The sequence below is a fragment of the Heterocephalus glaber genome, unplaced genomic scaffold (genome assembly GCF_053883595.1).
Source record: "Heterocephalus glaber isolate CG9 unplaced genomic scaffold, H.glaber_assembly_v1.0 deba00001472, whole genome shotgun sequence".
Taxonomy (NCBI): domain Eukaryota; kingdom Metazoa; phylum Chordata; class Mammalia; order Rodentia; family Bathyergidae; genus Heterocephalus; species Heterocephalus glaber.
This window is the reverse complement of record NW_028258315.1, coordinates 6321864-6338713: the sequence shown is the minus strand read 5'-3', so window position 1 is coordinate 6338713 and position 16850 is coordinate 6321864. Positions and strand designations below refer to the sequence as shown.

Below are 16850 nucleotides of genomic sequence, written 5' to 3'. Positions count from 1 at the left end.
CACAACTAACCACAATGCTTGAGAAGCCATCCTCCCTTTGCAGTGAACAACCCACCCTGGACAGGAAAATAGACATTTGTCCTTTAAGAAAAAAGACTACTGATAAGTACTGATGTCACTGTTAGCTTTCTTCACCTCCTCTCTGCATTTTATTCACCACATTTACTGAAGGAAGAAGTTTGCATATTTAGTTTAAAAACCAGCTTCCAGAAACAGAAAAATCTCCATGAACATTTTCCCATAAACGACCTTGTCAACTGTCGGAGTAAATCAGTGGAGAGCCAGCAGGGGGACTGATCACAATGAATACCTGGTGTGGACTTCCAGCAGGGAGGGAAAACATGTAGCAAGTGTATACAGGAGACCCTATGTCCATGGTGGACCTCGCTGAATAATTACAACTCAGACAGAGCCTCAGAGTCCTTCCCCGCTCCGTGTAGCAACCACCAACTGACTTGGAGTTGATTCGGCACTTAACTTAGAACAGGTACATTCATGTTAATGACAATATAATAGATGCTTAAAATAAAGTTAATCTGATTATGTTTGCATCTGCACAGGAGTGAACACTGGCTGTTAACTGACTTGGCACACCTGATGAAACCAGTTTGTCACTTGCCTTAGAACCAGCCCTTCCCCTGCAACAGCTGTGATTCTGCACTGTATATTGATGCTGCTGCAGTCTGGGTCCGGAGTGTCCCCCTAAGGTCTCATGTGTTAAGGTTTAGTCCCCTGCGTGTCACTGCCGGGAGGTGGCAGAACCTTAGGAGGAGGTGGCCCAGCAGCTGGTCATCAGGTCACTGGAGAGATGCCCTTGAAGAAGATGGTCTTTCACTTTCTGACCATGAGGAGAATGGCCTCACTAGGTCATGTGCCCTACATGATGTACTGCACTGCCACAGGCTCAGAAGTAGTAAGTTCAGTCAACCGTGGGCTGAAACCTCCAAAACATGACCCAAAACAAACCTTTTCTCTTTACAAATTGATTATCTCAGGTATTTGTTGCAGTAACAGAATGCTGACCAGCACAAATGTGGTGGCTTAAAAATCATATTTTACAAGGGTGCTAAGAAGTATGCCCCAGTTAGCAACAGAGACTGTGAGTTCTAGTGTCTGCCTCTGCTAAGTGGTTTTTGAACACATCCTTATTTGTGCTTGGAGCTTCAAGAAAAAAGATAGATAACAACACTTGTTTCTACAAGCTCATTCCAGGAAATATATAAAACCAACCTTAAAAACAACACCTGACAAACAGATAGAGACATAGATAGACAGACATTGTATTTTTTTCAAATAACCTCACCTCATCAACTTTATGAAAGAAGTACCTGTAAGTGCTTAATGAAGAACCTAATAAGGGCTAGGAAACTGCATATCATTGGAAGTCAAGCCAGGATGGGAATGAGCATAAAAACAAACTCTGGTTTTAGAATAACATTTGTCATATGTTCTTTAATCTCTTGTCTCCTTGAAGTTTTAGGAACGCTGACTTAAGACCAACTCAAGACTCTTTGAAGAGCTGCAGAATAATAACAAATAAAAATGTGTACTGGTTTATAAAAGGGATGTAGGGAAACAGACTTCATGCTAGACTCATTGGCAATTAAAAATTACAAAACCCCAGGCAGAAGGTCATTTTTTAATGAACATTCATCTACAGTTATTATAAAGCATTCATCAATTCATTTTCCTACCATTCAGCCATACCCCCTACTCTTCAACCAAACACCCAGTGTTCCAGTTGTCTATCCATCCTTTTTTCCAACTATCCATCCATGCATGCTTCAGGCGTCATTCTTGAGGCTATGGATTCTATCGTGAAAAGTCCATTGTCCCTTCCCAGAGGCAGAGAAGAATGAAAATGTAGAAGCAGACAAAGTACATTACGATGGGCATAATAACAGAGACATGCCCAGAGCATCAAGGATGCCTAGAAAAGTCTTCTCCTGTGTCTCCAAGAACAAAAGAGGAAAGAGCTAGATTGAATCTTGAGTTAAGAATAGAGGATGAGCTCGAGAGCGACAGAGAAGAATTTGTGTAACAACCTAAAGGGAAGAGGAAGTCTGGGCCCGATTAGCTTGGTGAGGAGAAGGTGAGAGGCCAGCAAGCAGAGGGAGGGCCGGAAACAAAGGCACCGGCTAGAGTTGCAAATGTCTCAGAGTTGCAATTTGTTATTTCCGAGCTGCATTGCGAAGTACAGCTGTTAGAAGGTCTAAGCAAGGAACTGGATAGAGAACGAAAGACTATGAGTGGGTCAAGGAGAGCAGGGCCTAAAGAGATGGAGTGGAAGGCCTAACTCAAGACAAGTGAGGACAGTGTGAGACTTGGGGTGCAGCCACAGCGGGGTTCATAATGGAAATGAGATGATCCAGGGCCCAAGTGGGAAAAGTAGAAGTGGAGGCTGTCCCAGCGAGACACTGATGGAAGTATGTGACACACAAGCTCCTAACAGCTAAACTTTGGGCAGTCAAGAAATCACTGTGGGCAGGGACCACGGAAGACTCGGTATATTGAAGAGGAAAGGGAATGTGAGCTCATCTGTCAGTGGAAAGAGCGATAATTTTATAATCATTTAAAATCTGCCTCATTAAGATTCTCAGTCTGATTGTAATTTTTTCATGCTATTCTTGCCCACTGTCTAAATTTGCTCAAATCAGAGAGAAAAGAATTCTCTTTGAGTTACAGGGACATTCAGTGTACAAATAGAAAATTCTCATTCACTTATCTTTTGCTGTTGCTGGCACAACCCCGTGGTTGACAGTATCCATACTTCATATTTGGACATCCGTACCTCACTGGGACTTTCAGATGACAAGGACACGCCCCACCATGCATTTTCCACCCACACGCAGCCCATTGAAGCAGAAGTGCCCAGGGTGTAGTCCTATTATTGCCAAACTTGCTTCTTGCTACTTTACTATTATTATAGAAACAGGCTGAGCTCATAAAAATTGTTCTTTTGTCTTAGCTATAACCATGAATTCAAAAATTATAGCTCCAATAAAGGAATCCCCCTTTTGTGCTGATCATTACAAAGAAATGCTGGGTATCTTTGGTAATATTCCGATTAACTTTATCAAGTGCACAAAGCTAAAAACCCATGTAGATCAACAAAATATTATTATGACATGAAATTGAATAATAGGTATAATACAATAAAAGCTTTCTCTATTGTGGAAAGCAATAGGCTTCAGTGGTACCTTTGCTAGCAATGTTATCCAGAAAATAAAGGCCATTATCCATGAAATTTAAGCTTTAAAAAATCCAGGCTCACTTAAATAACCTCCATATTGGAAACATAAGATAAAAGCTTTAGACTTTGATTTTTTTCCTTAATCCTGGCTATTTTTTAAAAAGTCTAATTTAAGGACAACATGGATTCTATGTATTCTAACTAGCTGCTAATGTTTCATCCTGTTAATGCTCAGTATATGTAAAGTAATCACACTCAATGAAGTGCTGGCTCTATCTTGCATTCTGAAAACTAGTACTCCAAACAAGTAAGTATTCAAAAGATCACCTTATTCTTCTTATTGCTAGTAGAATTAGCAATAAAGTATGCCATTAAAATACCATGGCATCCTTGGTCCTGTGCTGAACTGAGAATTGACAAAGAATCCTGCTGAAATAATGCAATATAAGATTGACCTTGGGCATGACTGGTAAGGTGGAAATCCCTTTGGAAAACTATTTAGCATTATCTACTAAGTAAGAATGCACAGAATAAACTACTCATTCCACTCCTAGGAATATGTTTTAAAATATGCTATAATAGAATGGACAAATAAAATGTGGCATATTTGTACAATTAACATGTGGAGATTAAAATAAATATGCACAATAAAATAAATACGTATTTATAAAATACATATGGTATAAAATATTATAATACAAAAGAACTGCCACCTAATATAGAAAAGGAAGCCAGACATTAAAAAGTACATACTGTAACATGGTTCTATTCATTTAGTGACCAAAATAGGCAAAGCTGATCTACAAAATTCAAAGTCAGGATGGTGGTTACACCTGGAGGAGAGACGTCAGAGAGCTCCTAGGATACTGGCACTGTTCTGTTTTTGGATCCAGGTGTCATGAAACTTCATCGAAATCCGCATCTATGGTCATTTTCATCATTGATAATTGTGGTCAGGACTGCAAATGTGGCTTAGCAGGGTCTGCTGGCTCCAGGGTTCCCAAGAGGCTGCCATCAAGGCTGGCCAGGGCTGTGCTCTCATCTGCAGGCTCCGCAGGGAGGTGGTCTGCTGTCAGGTTCACCCATGGGTCCTCCAAGGCCGGTGGACTGAGGTCCTCAGATCCCAGATGGCTGTTGGCTGGGGGCCTCTTTGGTAGCTTGTCATGCAGATTTGTCCACCAGCCAACTCACAGCTTGGCGTCTGCCTTTCAGCACAAGGAGAAAGCTACAGAGTGAGATAAGAGAAGCAAAATAGAAGCCAAAATCTTTTTGTAACCTAATTTTGGAAGTGATGCCCTGTTACTATTGTCACACTCCAGGGTCTAGGGTGGTTTTTCAGTGCTTGTGATTAAACCCAGGGTCTTCATGCTGAGCTGCATCCTTGGTCCTTTTCTTTGACTTTTTAATTTTGAGACACAGTCTCATGAAGTTGCACAAGCTGGGTTTGAATTTGTAGTCCTCTTGTCTCAACCTCCCACACTACTGAAATTACAGGTGTCCCCACTCCATCTGGTTCACAAATTAACTATGAAAAGTGAGCCACTGAGTGCAGACCACAGTCAAGGGGAGAAAACTATACAAGCCCTTGAAAATCAGAAAGCAGGGACTATTGGAGACTTAGTTATGCTTGGATAAGATTGATAGGAAAAAAAGTATCCTTAGGAATTGTCACGGGGTCTGGCTACACAAATTTTTTGGTTTTTATATCGCCCTTCTTCCTTGTTTTAAGAAGCTGTCCATGAATATTTATTGAGCTCCAATTCGGATTTTTGGGGTATTTTTCTCCTTAGCAGAAGACACAGCGTCGGGACTTACTGCTTGACATCATCTGACCAGACTCAAATGAAACTCCCTGACCTGCTAGTCAAGGGCTAAATTCTCTGGCTAAGCTGGCAATGTCTGGATCCCAGGGAGAGGAGGGGTTCTGATCTCACTAAAGTACCAAATTATAGACACAGCTTGAGAAAATACCCAGAAAACAGTAGCCTTCACTATTAATGTTTGGACCACCTCAACTGGGATTTACATCAATGTACATAAGAGAAAATAAGTACAGCAAAGAACAAATAGCAAACCATGTGGCAACACATAAGAAGACAACATCCTTTGCACTTAAAGAGAGTTTTCTCTTCCATTTCTGTTGTCCCTTCACATGGGTTCTTTGACAATTTCTACCAAATGTTAAAAGAACTTGTAGCACCTGGCTAAACCATCACAATGATTTCCTTTCCAAAATTGACCAACAGTCCCAAATGACTAAAACAACACCCATCTACTGTGCAATGTCTGTGGTTTGGGTGCACACGAGGCAATGTACCTAGTGCAGAATGAGCATTTGTTAAATGAATGCATTATCTTAATGGCCACCCAGGGGAGCAGGGGAGGGGTGTTATTCCCCCTGGTGTTCCCTAGCTCAGGCTGCTTCTTTCATCTTCGTTACTCCCATTCAAGTATTCTCCATGCCACCCAAACCCCAAAGCCCTTTGCACATTTCTTTTTGACAGTTCTACCTTCTAGAGTTGACCTAAGCTTCAAAGCCCAAATAATATCAAAGGGAATAAGGGGCGAATGGATTGAGAATCAGAGCTTCACTACTGAACACAGCTTGTCTGAATGTATCCCATTTTCTCCCTGCTTTGCCTGGAGATGAGGCACCCTAAAACAACCTGATCTTCTAAATTGTCCTTACCATGTTTTCCCAATGATTATCTCCCATTTTCCTGTGCACAAGGCAATCACTGGAAAATCAGATGCAGTCTTTTTCTCTCCTCATGTTACTGCCACCGTAGCCTTAAACAACTCTGCAGGAAACAGTCATATAGTGCTCCTTGGGTTTCTGGGATCAAAGTTTAAGATCAGGCTAGGTTTAGAGACATTAGAGATGAAGAAGTTGAGCTTTCACCTCAGACCTGCCCCCTGACCTTCCCACACATGCAGTTTCTGGTCGTGGACCAAACTACCACACCAGGTAGTAAGTTTCTCAACTCTGGACATCCCCAACCGTCTGTCAGAACGGTTAAGTGGTGTTACCAAGCTAGGCAAAAGAATGGAAAAAGTTATTTCTCAAATCACTTCCAAGTCTACAACTCTATCATTACAAGATTCCACATTTGATATAACACCTAATCTTTCCCCATCAATGCTCTGAGTTGTAATATTTGCCTTACCATTCAGTCTTTCCTATGACCTCAATGTCTTTCATGGATTGTGTTTTCAGTGTGTGTCTATAAATAAGAACGTTGCTTCCTTACTCAGGTGAGAATTTAATCCATAACTTGAGTGTCATCAGTGTGGCTTTCTAGCCAACTGGTTTTATAAATATGTTTTTATAAATTTATAAATTTTAATATAATTTTTATAAATTTATAAATATGCTCTTGGAGCATCAGAAATAAAAGATGGAAAAAGTAACACAAGTAGACAGACTCCTCAATTTACTATCTGGATTCCCAGACTTTTCCCATAGCACCTGAGGCCTAATTTTTAATGACAATTGCCTTCCAATTAGCAACCATGAGATGCTGGTAGAAGGGAAAATGAAGGCCTGGAAGGAAAGACATGTTGGAGACAAGGCAACTAATAACACTCCGGGCTCCAAATAGGATTGTTAATCATCTTAGCTGGTTGGAGGAGGTTGAATTTTCAAGAACTACTGCATATGTAGGAGAGGCATAAATAAATTCACTGGAAAACAAACATGTGGCATTCTGGATCATACAGACTCACCCTAGGCAGCCACCATCCAGAACATGGTTGAGCATTGAGATGGGTAGGAATAAAAAGATAGGGCAGGTACTGTGGGACTGTGTGATTCAAAATTCATTTATTCCCCTTGCCTCTGTTCTATTTAGAGTTAGTGGTCAGAAATGTGCTTGCTAAGCAGATAAAATCTGTAACTAAGAGTTCTTAGTTAAATCATCCACCCTCTTGTTTGCCCGGAACTTGGAAAATTCCTGGACTCACTATCAGTAGAACAACCGTCACCAGACGTGCTGACTATCAGTACGTGACGGCCGTGACCCTGTGGTCACAAGGTCTTACTGTGTGCCTGCTGACCATCAGCATGTAATAATGAGTCACAAACCTTTGTTCCCGTTCCTGCCTGTTAACCCCCCCTTCAGTCTCCTATAAAAATAGCTTTGGATTCTGTGCCTGCTGCCTCTCTCAGCTACCTTGCTTTGGGAGTGCCGTCTGGCCAGACTAATAAAGGTCTGTTTTTTTCTTCCCACTTGTCCGGTGTGTTCCTCCCCGGGTGATTGCCGCTGTAGCCAGCTCCTCGGAGCGTTTGGTAAGGCCCACGGTCTTACATTTTGGAGGCCCCAGCGAGATTCCCGGGTAAGGAACCCCAGTTCGGCCGGGACTCTGTGGCGGGATCCAGCAGGAGACTCAGGCGCAGACCTTAAAACCTCCGGAGGTAAGTTTTTGGCCGGTTGCAACCGTTTGTTGTTAGGAGTGAGGTGGCTGACGAGCCGGAAAGCCTCCCCTAACCCCAAGGTTCCTGACGAGGAACAAGGGAAGGTTTTTAGTTTCGATTGTGTTGTGGCGCCCGTCTGTCTTATTCGTTATATGTTAACGTCCTGTCCGTTCTATGTTAATTTCTTTTTTTAACCATCAAAGGCAGAGATGGGAGGATCTGGCTCCAAGAGTACTCCGTTAGATTGTTTTCTCACTAATTTTAAATTGGCTTTTTCCCCCGAGCAGGAGGACGAATATAAGATTAAATTTTCTCGTGGAAAACTTCGCTCCCTATGCCAATTGGAGTGGCCGGCCTTTGAAGTAGGATGGCCAGCAGAGGGCTCTTTTGATCTAAGTCTCTGCCGAGCGGTATGGAAAAAGGTCACTGGGCACCCTAGCCATCCTGATCAGTTTCCATATATAAATATCTGGGTCCAAGCTTGTCAGGAGCCCCCGGCTTGGTTGCAACGTTGTTCCTTACGAACAGACTCTCGCCTTTTGGTTATGACCCCCAGTAAGCCTCAAGAGAAACGGGCTCAAGTTCCCAAGCCGGTGCTCTCGCAAGATCCTGACCCCTTGGATCTTGAAATAAGCCCTCCACCTTATGTGGGGCCGTCATCCTCATCAGATAAAGTCCACCCTAGATCTCGGAATCCTTTTCTTCCTCCTCTTTCAGAAGAAAAAGAATCCCCTGATTCTGTAACCTCCCCTTCCCACACGCGAACAGGAGCTGCTTATGGTCCCAGCAGGGCTCCCACTGAAGGGACTAATTCAGCTCCTCTTCTGCCTCTTAGGGAAATAGAACAGGGTCATTATGTCTATATCCCTTTCTCTACTAGTGACTTGTATAATTGGAAACATCAAAATCCCCCTTTTTTCAGAAAAACCCCAGGCTTTGATTTCCCTCCTAGAATCTGTTTTTAATACCCATGACCCAACCTGGGATAATTGCCAGCAACTTCTCCAAGCCCTCTTTACCTCTGAGGAGAGAGAGAGAATTCGAGGACAGGCCATAAAGTCGGTGTTGGGAGGATCAGAGGGCCCACTTGATGAAAATGGAGCCTACATTGTGCCTATAGGCCTCAAAGTTCGAGACAGGTAGAAAGAACAAATAGAACTTTAAAGGAAATTTTGACTAAATTATGCTTGGAGACTGAACTAGGTTGGGTAGAGCTTCTCCCCTTTGCCCTCCTCCGGGTAAGATGTACTCCCAAGCCTCCCCTCAATTTGTCCCCCTTCCAAATTATTTATGGGCAATCTCCCCCAATCATTCCATTAATAGATGTAGAGCTAAAGAAAAAGTTTTCCCACCTTCGGCTCCTTAAATCCTTAAAGGCAGTACATCAGCTTCAATCAGAATTACATGAGACATTACGAAGGAAAATGACTAGTCCAAATGAAAAACCGTTACAGCCTTTACCCTATAAGCCGGGAGATTTGGTTTTTATTCGCAGGTTTGATTCCAAAACCCTGGAACCCCGTTGGAAGGGACCGGTTCCTGTTGTCCTGTCAACTCCCTTGGCGATGAAAATGGCTGGACATTCTGCCTGGATACATCGTAACCATCTAAAGCCAGGACCCCCCACGGACATCAAAAAGGATAAATGGAAAATAACCAGCCAACCGGGCGACCCAAAGCTAAGATTGGAGCGAATTGGAAACGTTTCGCCCTCATGATGATATTTACCAGGATATTGACAGTGTTACCCTCAGGGGAGTTAGATCACACAAAAAATATATGGATTCAATTGGCAAACTCACTTAATCTATCTGAATTCTGTTTAAGTGTTGATGTAAATTTTCATTATGTATTAGGAAATTGTCTTATCCCGGTATGCACCCCTTTAGAGTCAATACGGCCTTATACTTTATTTAAAGATATTCCAGGAAAGAACCTTACTTATGTAGATAGTTATAATTGGGGACCTGTCACATGTTATAAGCCTAAAAATGCTGTCAAATTATATACATCTAAAGTGATCATGTCAAATAAGACTAAATGTGCTGTGTATGAAAATTGTACAACTAAATGTTTGAAGATCAAACGGTTAAAAGAAATGGCCTGCCGAATAGAACAAAAGATTGTATATGGCAACTGCCATGTTTCCCTGCCAATGGGATGGTTTTATACCTGTGAAGGAGAAACTTTCAACTACATTCCAGCCAATTTGACCAAAACCCGTTGCTGTTTAAATCGATTAACTATAGTATTACCAGATAGAACTGATTTGATTGTGCCTAACAGAGTTAAACGGTGGTCAACTTGTACTGCACCAGGATGCGATGATGATGTGGGTCTGCTAACAGATGCAGAAGTACTAACCATGATAGGATCTCTGGTTGCCATGCCGTCTATAGGAGTACATGCTGAAAAAGCAGTACGAAAATTAGCTTGTAAAGTAGTAAAAGGATTAAATGCCACTTCATCAGCCTTGGCGCTGATCAACCAAGAATTACAAGAACAAAGGCAGGCAATCTTAGACAATAGAGCAACAATAGATTACCTGTTGCTCTTCCACCACCAAGGTTGTGAAAAGATAAAAAACATGTGTTGTTTCAATTTGACCAATAATAAAAAAAAAAAAAAAAAATCAAAGAGGAGATAGAACAATTAGAGGACCTGGCAAATAAAGTACACAACAAAGATGGTGGAGACCTGTTTAAATGATTAACCTCATGGCTGCCCAACCTACAATGGTTAAAACAATTATTCCTTGTCTTTATAGTCATATGTATTTGCTTATTAGTATCATGCTGTTGTATACAGTGGATGCCTATGTTTATGCGTAAGATTACTTAGGTTATAGAAAATCAGTGGGGAATGTGGGACTGTGTGATTCAAAATTCATTTATTCCCCTTGCCTCTGTTCTGTTTAGAGTTAGTGGTCAGAAATGTGCTTGCTAAGCAGATAAAATCTGTAACTAAGAGTTCTTAGTTAAATCATCCACCCTCTTGTTTGCCCGGAACTTGGAAAATTCCCGGACTCACTATCAGTAGAACAACCGTCACCAGACGTGCTGACTATCAGTACGTGACGGCCGTGACCCTGTGGTCACAAGGTCTTACTGTGTGCCTGCTGACCATCAGCATGTAATAATGAGTCACAAACCTTTGTTCCCGTTCCTGCCTGTTAACCCCCCCTTCAGTCTCCTATAAAAATAGCTTTGGATTCTGTGCCTGCTGCCTCTCTCAGCTACCTTGCTTTGGGAGTGCCGTCTGGCCAGACTAATAAAGGTCTGTTTTTTTCTTCCCACTGTCCGGTGTGTTCCTCCCCGGGTGATTGCCGCTGTAGCCAGCTCCTCGGAGCGTTTGGTAAGGCCCACGGTCTTACAGTACCAAATGTACCTTAGGTAGCTGAGAGAAGAACTCCTCCTTTCAGTATGGAATGTGTTAGGAACCATGGAGGGAGGGAAGAAAGGTGGACAGCAGTGAAATACCTGGGCCCAACAGGGGGAGCTATAAAATAGAAACAGAAGATTAGAAAAAGGGAGGAACGAAATTGTCCTCAACATTCAGTTAATATTATGCCAACTTTTCTCTCCCCGCTGGAAGAATTATTGAACCAATCTGCTGGTTCTTTGGCTTTGGTCCTTAAAGAACACGTTTCTCTCACTTTAGCCACCAGGGGACAGTAAAGAGTGCTTGGAGGTGCAGGGCTGACCTGTTTTGGCCTAGTTTACAGATCTAATAAAGGTCATAGAAATTGAGATTGTTGTTCTGTTAAAAAATAAAAGAGAGAGACATTGGAGGCTGGTGACATAAGCACTCGTGTCACTGTCCTTTATCTTCACGGAGCACAGGAAACACCAGGCCCTCACAGAATGAGGCATTTTCAGCCTTCATGTTTGCCTCCGCTCCTTTGCTCCCTGAGAAGCAGTTTTCAGGGAAAGAGAAAGCCTGTCATTCCGGAGGTACAGAAGTCTCGTTTAAAATGAAATATAGATGCCCATTCTTTCCAAGTTCCTGAGACTTTAAATGTAAAAGAACTCTGGTCTCAAAGAAATCTAAATTAAAGAGAAATAATGCTATGACAAAAAGGAAAAGTTTTATGTCTCAAAAGACTAGGGCTGACACCCCACCACTTGTGACTTAGGGCACTGGCACTGAGCCCTGAGGACGGGGAGGAGCTGGGGCTTGGAATTGAGGGGGGAAAGGGCTTTCTACGGGCCCGCTGCCCTGACACATGGCTGCCTGTGATCCCACTGACCCCTGCATGGTCAGCAGCTCCCTCCTGCGCCTTCTCCTGGCCCTCAGCGGGGTTCTCTGCCTCCCCTGCACATCTCTGCTTTGGTTCATCTCCATATTCGTGTAGAGAGTTAGATTTTGGAACTCAAGAGAAGGACAATGAGAGCAGATGATTCTCTTAAAATCTGGACAGTGTTGAGAGCAAAAGTGATCACCAACTACAAAGTTCATCAAAAGGATTGTAGATTTGGATATTAAGAAAGCTTAAAATGAAGACGATAACTTTCCCTCTGAAGATGTGATCATTCTGAAAATGTGGTCATTTTTATTCACTTCTATGACAATTTCCTTTTGATTCTATTACATTTGATTCTATTTGTTACATATGCAGAAAATAGAAAGACACAGAAAATGTGAATGAATGGCTTTTTCAGAGTTAAATGACAACCACCTGCTTTTTAATGATCCATGATCTTTTGATGGTCTAAGTAATCTAAGCCAACACTGATGATTTCATTATATGCTATTGCAACACAGTATCATTTCAGTATGAAAATATCGGTTCCCTATGTACTCTTTAATCAGGACCCATCTCAAGAAGATAGACAGCTACTAGATACTCATGTTTACAAATTCTACATTAGACTTCCTGATTTGCAAAGTATTCTTGTCTATTGGGTCACTAAGGCAGGTTTACCTAATCATTTTGTGCCATTCCAAGATTAGTGAATCCCCAAAATTTGTCTAGCCACACTGTTTTCCACACTGCACATGCTTTGCATAATGTGTGTTCTCAATTAAAACCAAGTTGAATTTAATTCTATTTCTATTTATTGGACAGATGTATAATCCACGTGGAAAAGACAGCTTAAACTCTCCTCTTTAAACTAAAATAATACCATGCCTTTTCAGTTCTTACTATTTTTTTGAATTTTTCCCAAAGGCCATGGATGTACTGAGAATGAAATATATATAAGGTCAGATTTTCATGGAGTCATAGAAGAACAGAACCAGCAAATACATCTCCAGAGTCAGAGGCACCCAGGGGCCCCAAGGGCACGGGTGGCAATGGGAAACCCACTGAGGCCAATACTAAAAAGCTGAGCACTGAAACTACCAAGTTCATGCTCCAGACCCCTCATTACAAAGGGGCCTTTTGAAGGCCTAAGGGGACCCTGGCATTGTTCTCAGTCATAAATATTTGCAAAATTTGCAAAAGAAGGTTGCTTAACCATAATTAGTTAAATGATCAGTGAGTGTCCCCTTCACCACTCCCTTCCCTTTCTGCTAGGTGGCATTAGACTCTCCACAGGCATTTGGGAGCTCCAGATATAGGAAGGATGAATTGAGAAAAGATTTATTTTGCATTTATTGGACACATGGGCGCAGTTTATTGTTCCTTTTGTGTATAGTGAAGTTATTGCTAGTGATCCCAACCCAGGAGCAACTTCCAGGAGTACTGCCATCTCTTCCTTGTAATGTCCAGTACAAGGTGAAAGCCCCACTGTACGGTAAGTGTGACCCCCTGATGCCCCATATGGGAAGTATGTGGGAGAGAGGAGTTTTAAAAGAGTTAGCTTCCCAGCAACCAGCCTACAGACAGTGAGGACCTCGGCTGCAGGGAGCCCAGCTCTGTCCCAGCGCCCCATTCCACAGCAACCAGCTTAGCCGCCTGAGCCTGCAGGGCCCTACCCCAACTACCCCCAACCCCACCCCCAGCCCTCAACACCCTGGCCTCTGGCCTCCTGGCTGTGCCACTACCTGGTTCTACACTACAGAGGCCCAGCGGGTCATAAAGGCCATTGTCCTGAGCTCCACAAGATAAAGCAGAAGTGAACAACAGAAATAAGGCCTCTCTCAGGCTCCCTGATGAAAACTGAACCCCACTGGAAAAGTGAAGAAAATCTCTGCAATAAAGGCACACCAGACCACAGTACTTGGTAAGTTGGAGGGATCACCACCTTCCATCAGAACCTGGACTATCTTCAGGGGAAGGACAGCTGGAACCTGCAGTAGAAATTTGCAGACTTCAACCCAGCAGGAGGACAGGGAGCTCAACTTGGGACTTGCAGCCAAAAATCTGCCTGAATTTCATGGGTCTATTACTGGCTTGCTGAGACTCATTGACTTATATCTTCACACTGCTGCCCACATTGTCTATTGTGACAGCAGAGACAAACCCTGAAGGAGGCCCTTCATTTTTATCTTATATTTGTTATTTTCAAAAATTTTTTTGCTCTTATTTTTAATTTTTAATTTTTATTTTTTTCTAATCTTTTCAAATTTTTATTTTTCTCATCTTCTTTCTTTTCTCTATCTCTCTCTCACTCATTCTCTTGCTGTCCCACATTGTTCTCATCTCCCTTTTTGTTCCTGTTCTAGCCCTAATTTGGATTTCTTCATTATTTTTCTTTTCTTCTCCTTTTCCTTCTCTCCATTGTCATTAGTTTTAAAGGAAAGTAAATAGAGTTTCTAGCCTCCCTATTGCTGTTATGTTGTTCTGTTCTCATCTTTGTTCTTCATTCTGTCTTTTCCTCTTGTCTTCAAGTTTCTTAGTGTTTGCGTGATCTTCCTGTGTCCTCTGGCCTCACTGCTAACCTCCCCTATCCTTCTACCTATCTATCCCTCCCTCCCCAACTCCTTCTAACTCCCCATCCTGAAGGGCAAAGTTGCTATATTGAAGAGTTTATTCACTATAAACATATGTTGGGCTAGTCCTCGATTTTGATTTAATTCACACATTTAAAGGTAATAGATTAATAACTACCACAAATTGGCATTGTCTAAGCTGTGTTTGATGCTATGGTGTTGCTGATAGCATCACTTTGGCTAAGGTGTTGTGATTGATCTAATCAGTTGTCCTTCCTGGTGTAATGAAAATGAGATAGCCTCAGAGTCATTAGAGATTCAAAACCTAAAGACCGGCTATATCTGGAAGACACCTCTGAGAAGCAATCATTCCATAAGGGTTCTAAATACATCAACAAAGATACTTACAATAAACAACTTCAAAGTATCAACCCAGGAATTAAACCAAGGAAAGTACCAAAAAAAAAATTAGAAGACATTTAAGCAAGGCACAAACTCAGAATTCCACCCCACCAAAGGCAAATTCTGGGGGAAACAAGATGGAAAAGTCTGATAATCACCTGGACACCCTGAACTGATAGCACAGGAAGTAACAAAACAAATGAATGAGGCTCTAGAAAAAATGCAAAACAGAAATAATTTCCCAAATAACTATAGATTTGGTGAACAGAGTGAAAGACATGATTAGAGGCTGTAGAACAGAAACAGATAAAAAAAAAATAGATGAGCGCAGAACCATGCTGGAAGCCATGAATGTCCAGAATAAGAAAGAAATGAAATCCATGAAACAAATTCAAACAGATATTAAGGAGATTAAAAATTCCATTTAAAGTATTCACAGCAGATTAAAGGAATGTGAAGATAGAATATCAGATATAGAAGACAGGATTGTGGTTAGTGAGCATGAAAACAGATTTCTGAAAAATCGTAAGGGACCACAAGAAATCAATCCAGCAGATGCTAGATGATAAGAAGAATAGCATAAGACTGATAGAAGTCCATGAAAACACAGGATAAAGTACAATTGACATTAAAAAAAACTGTTCACAGAAGTAATAGTTGAAAACTTCCCAGACAGAGGTAGAGAATTGGATGTACAGATAAGTGAGGCATATAGAACTCCAACTATCCACAATCAAAAAAAATCTATACCTAGACATATAAAGTCAAGATCCCAGGAACCCAACAGAAGAAAAAAATTCTACAAGCAGTTAGAGAAAAGAAACAAATCACCTACAAAGGAAAGCCCATCAGAATCACAGCAGACTTCTCAACACAAACCCTCAAGTCAAGGAGAGCCTGGAGTGAAGTATTTCAAGCCCTAAAAGAAAATAACTTCCAACCTAAACTGTTGTATCCTGCAAAATTATCTTTCAAAACTGATGAGGAAAATAGATACTTCCACAACAAAGAACACCTGAGAAATTTCATGAACACCAAACCAGCACTCCAAACAATTCTAAACAATATCCTAGAATAAGAAAATGATGGTCAGAACTCCATGAGGCCCAACAGAGCGAAGCCACCAGGCAAGGCAAGAAACTAAAGGGAAAGGTGGGAAAATTAAAAATAAAAGAGCCAAAAATAGTAAAATATCATGACAAGGAGGAATCAATATCTATCAATTATAACCATCAATGTTAATGGCCTCAATTCACCAATCAAAAGAAATAGAGTAGGCCAGGGATTTAGCTCAGTGGTTTTGCCACCTGCCTCACAAGCGCAAGGACCTGAGTTTGATCCCCAGGACCAAACAAAACAGCAAAAAAAAAAAAAGAAAGAAAAAGAAATAGACTGGCAGAATGGATTAAGAAGCAAAATCCAACAATATGCTCAGTACAAGAAACACACCTAACTCAAAAAGAAATTCATAGATTGAAAGTAAAAGGATGGAAAACAGTTCTCGACACAACAGGAACCCGGAAAAAAAAAAACAGGGTTAGCAATCTTATTTGCAGACAAAGTAGATTTCAAATCAAAATTAATTAAGAGAGACAAATATGGTCACTACATCCTTGTGAAGGGAACAATCCAAGAGGAAGAGATGACAATTATAAATATATATGCACCAAATATGAATGCCCCCAACTATACAAAACAAATATTAATGGACATGAAAAACCAAATAAGCACTAATACAATTGTAGTGGGGAATCTCAATACCCCATTATCACAATTAGACAGATCATCTAGACAAAAAATTCACAACGAAATTTTAGAACTGAACCAAGCTATTGAACAAAGGACTTAATAGATGTTTACACAGTGTTCCACCCCACAAAATCAGAATACACATTCTTTTCAGCTGCACATGAGTCATTCTCCAAAATAGACCAACTGCTAGCTCATAGGACATGTCTAAGTAAATATAAAAGAATTGAAGTTACCCCCTGTATATTATCAGGCCATAGTGCAACAAAATTGGAG

At 41.4% G+C, this 16850-nt stretch overlaps 2 long non-coding RNA genes across 2 annotated transcripts in view; one reads left to right on the top strand and one right to left on the bottom strand.

The window, feature by feature from the left end:
• Nucleotides 1–33: 33 nt before the first annotated feature.
• The window catches only part of LOC147826170 (uncharacterized), a 54482-nt gene continuing 37665 nt past the window's right edge, over nucleotides 34–16850 (bottom strand). The window contains exon 4 of the long non-coding RNA XR_015439295.1: nucleotides 34–4418. This is a non-coding gene — a long non-coding RNA (uncharacterized LOC147826170). The remainder of the gene's footprint in view (nucleotides 4419–16850) is intronic.
• On the top strand, nucleotides 6977–10898 carry LOC101715699 (uncharacterized). The gene is made up of 2 exons (XR_015439293.1): nucleotides 6977–7607; nucleotides 9103–10898. It is a non-coding gene; the product is annotated as an uncharacterized LOC101715699 (long non-coding RNA).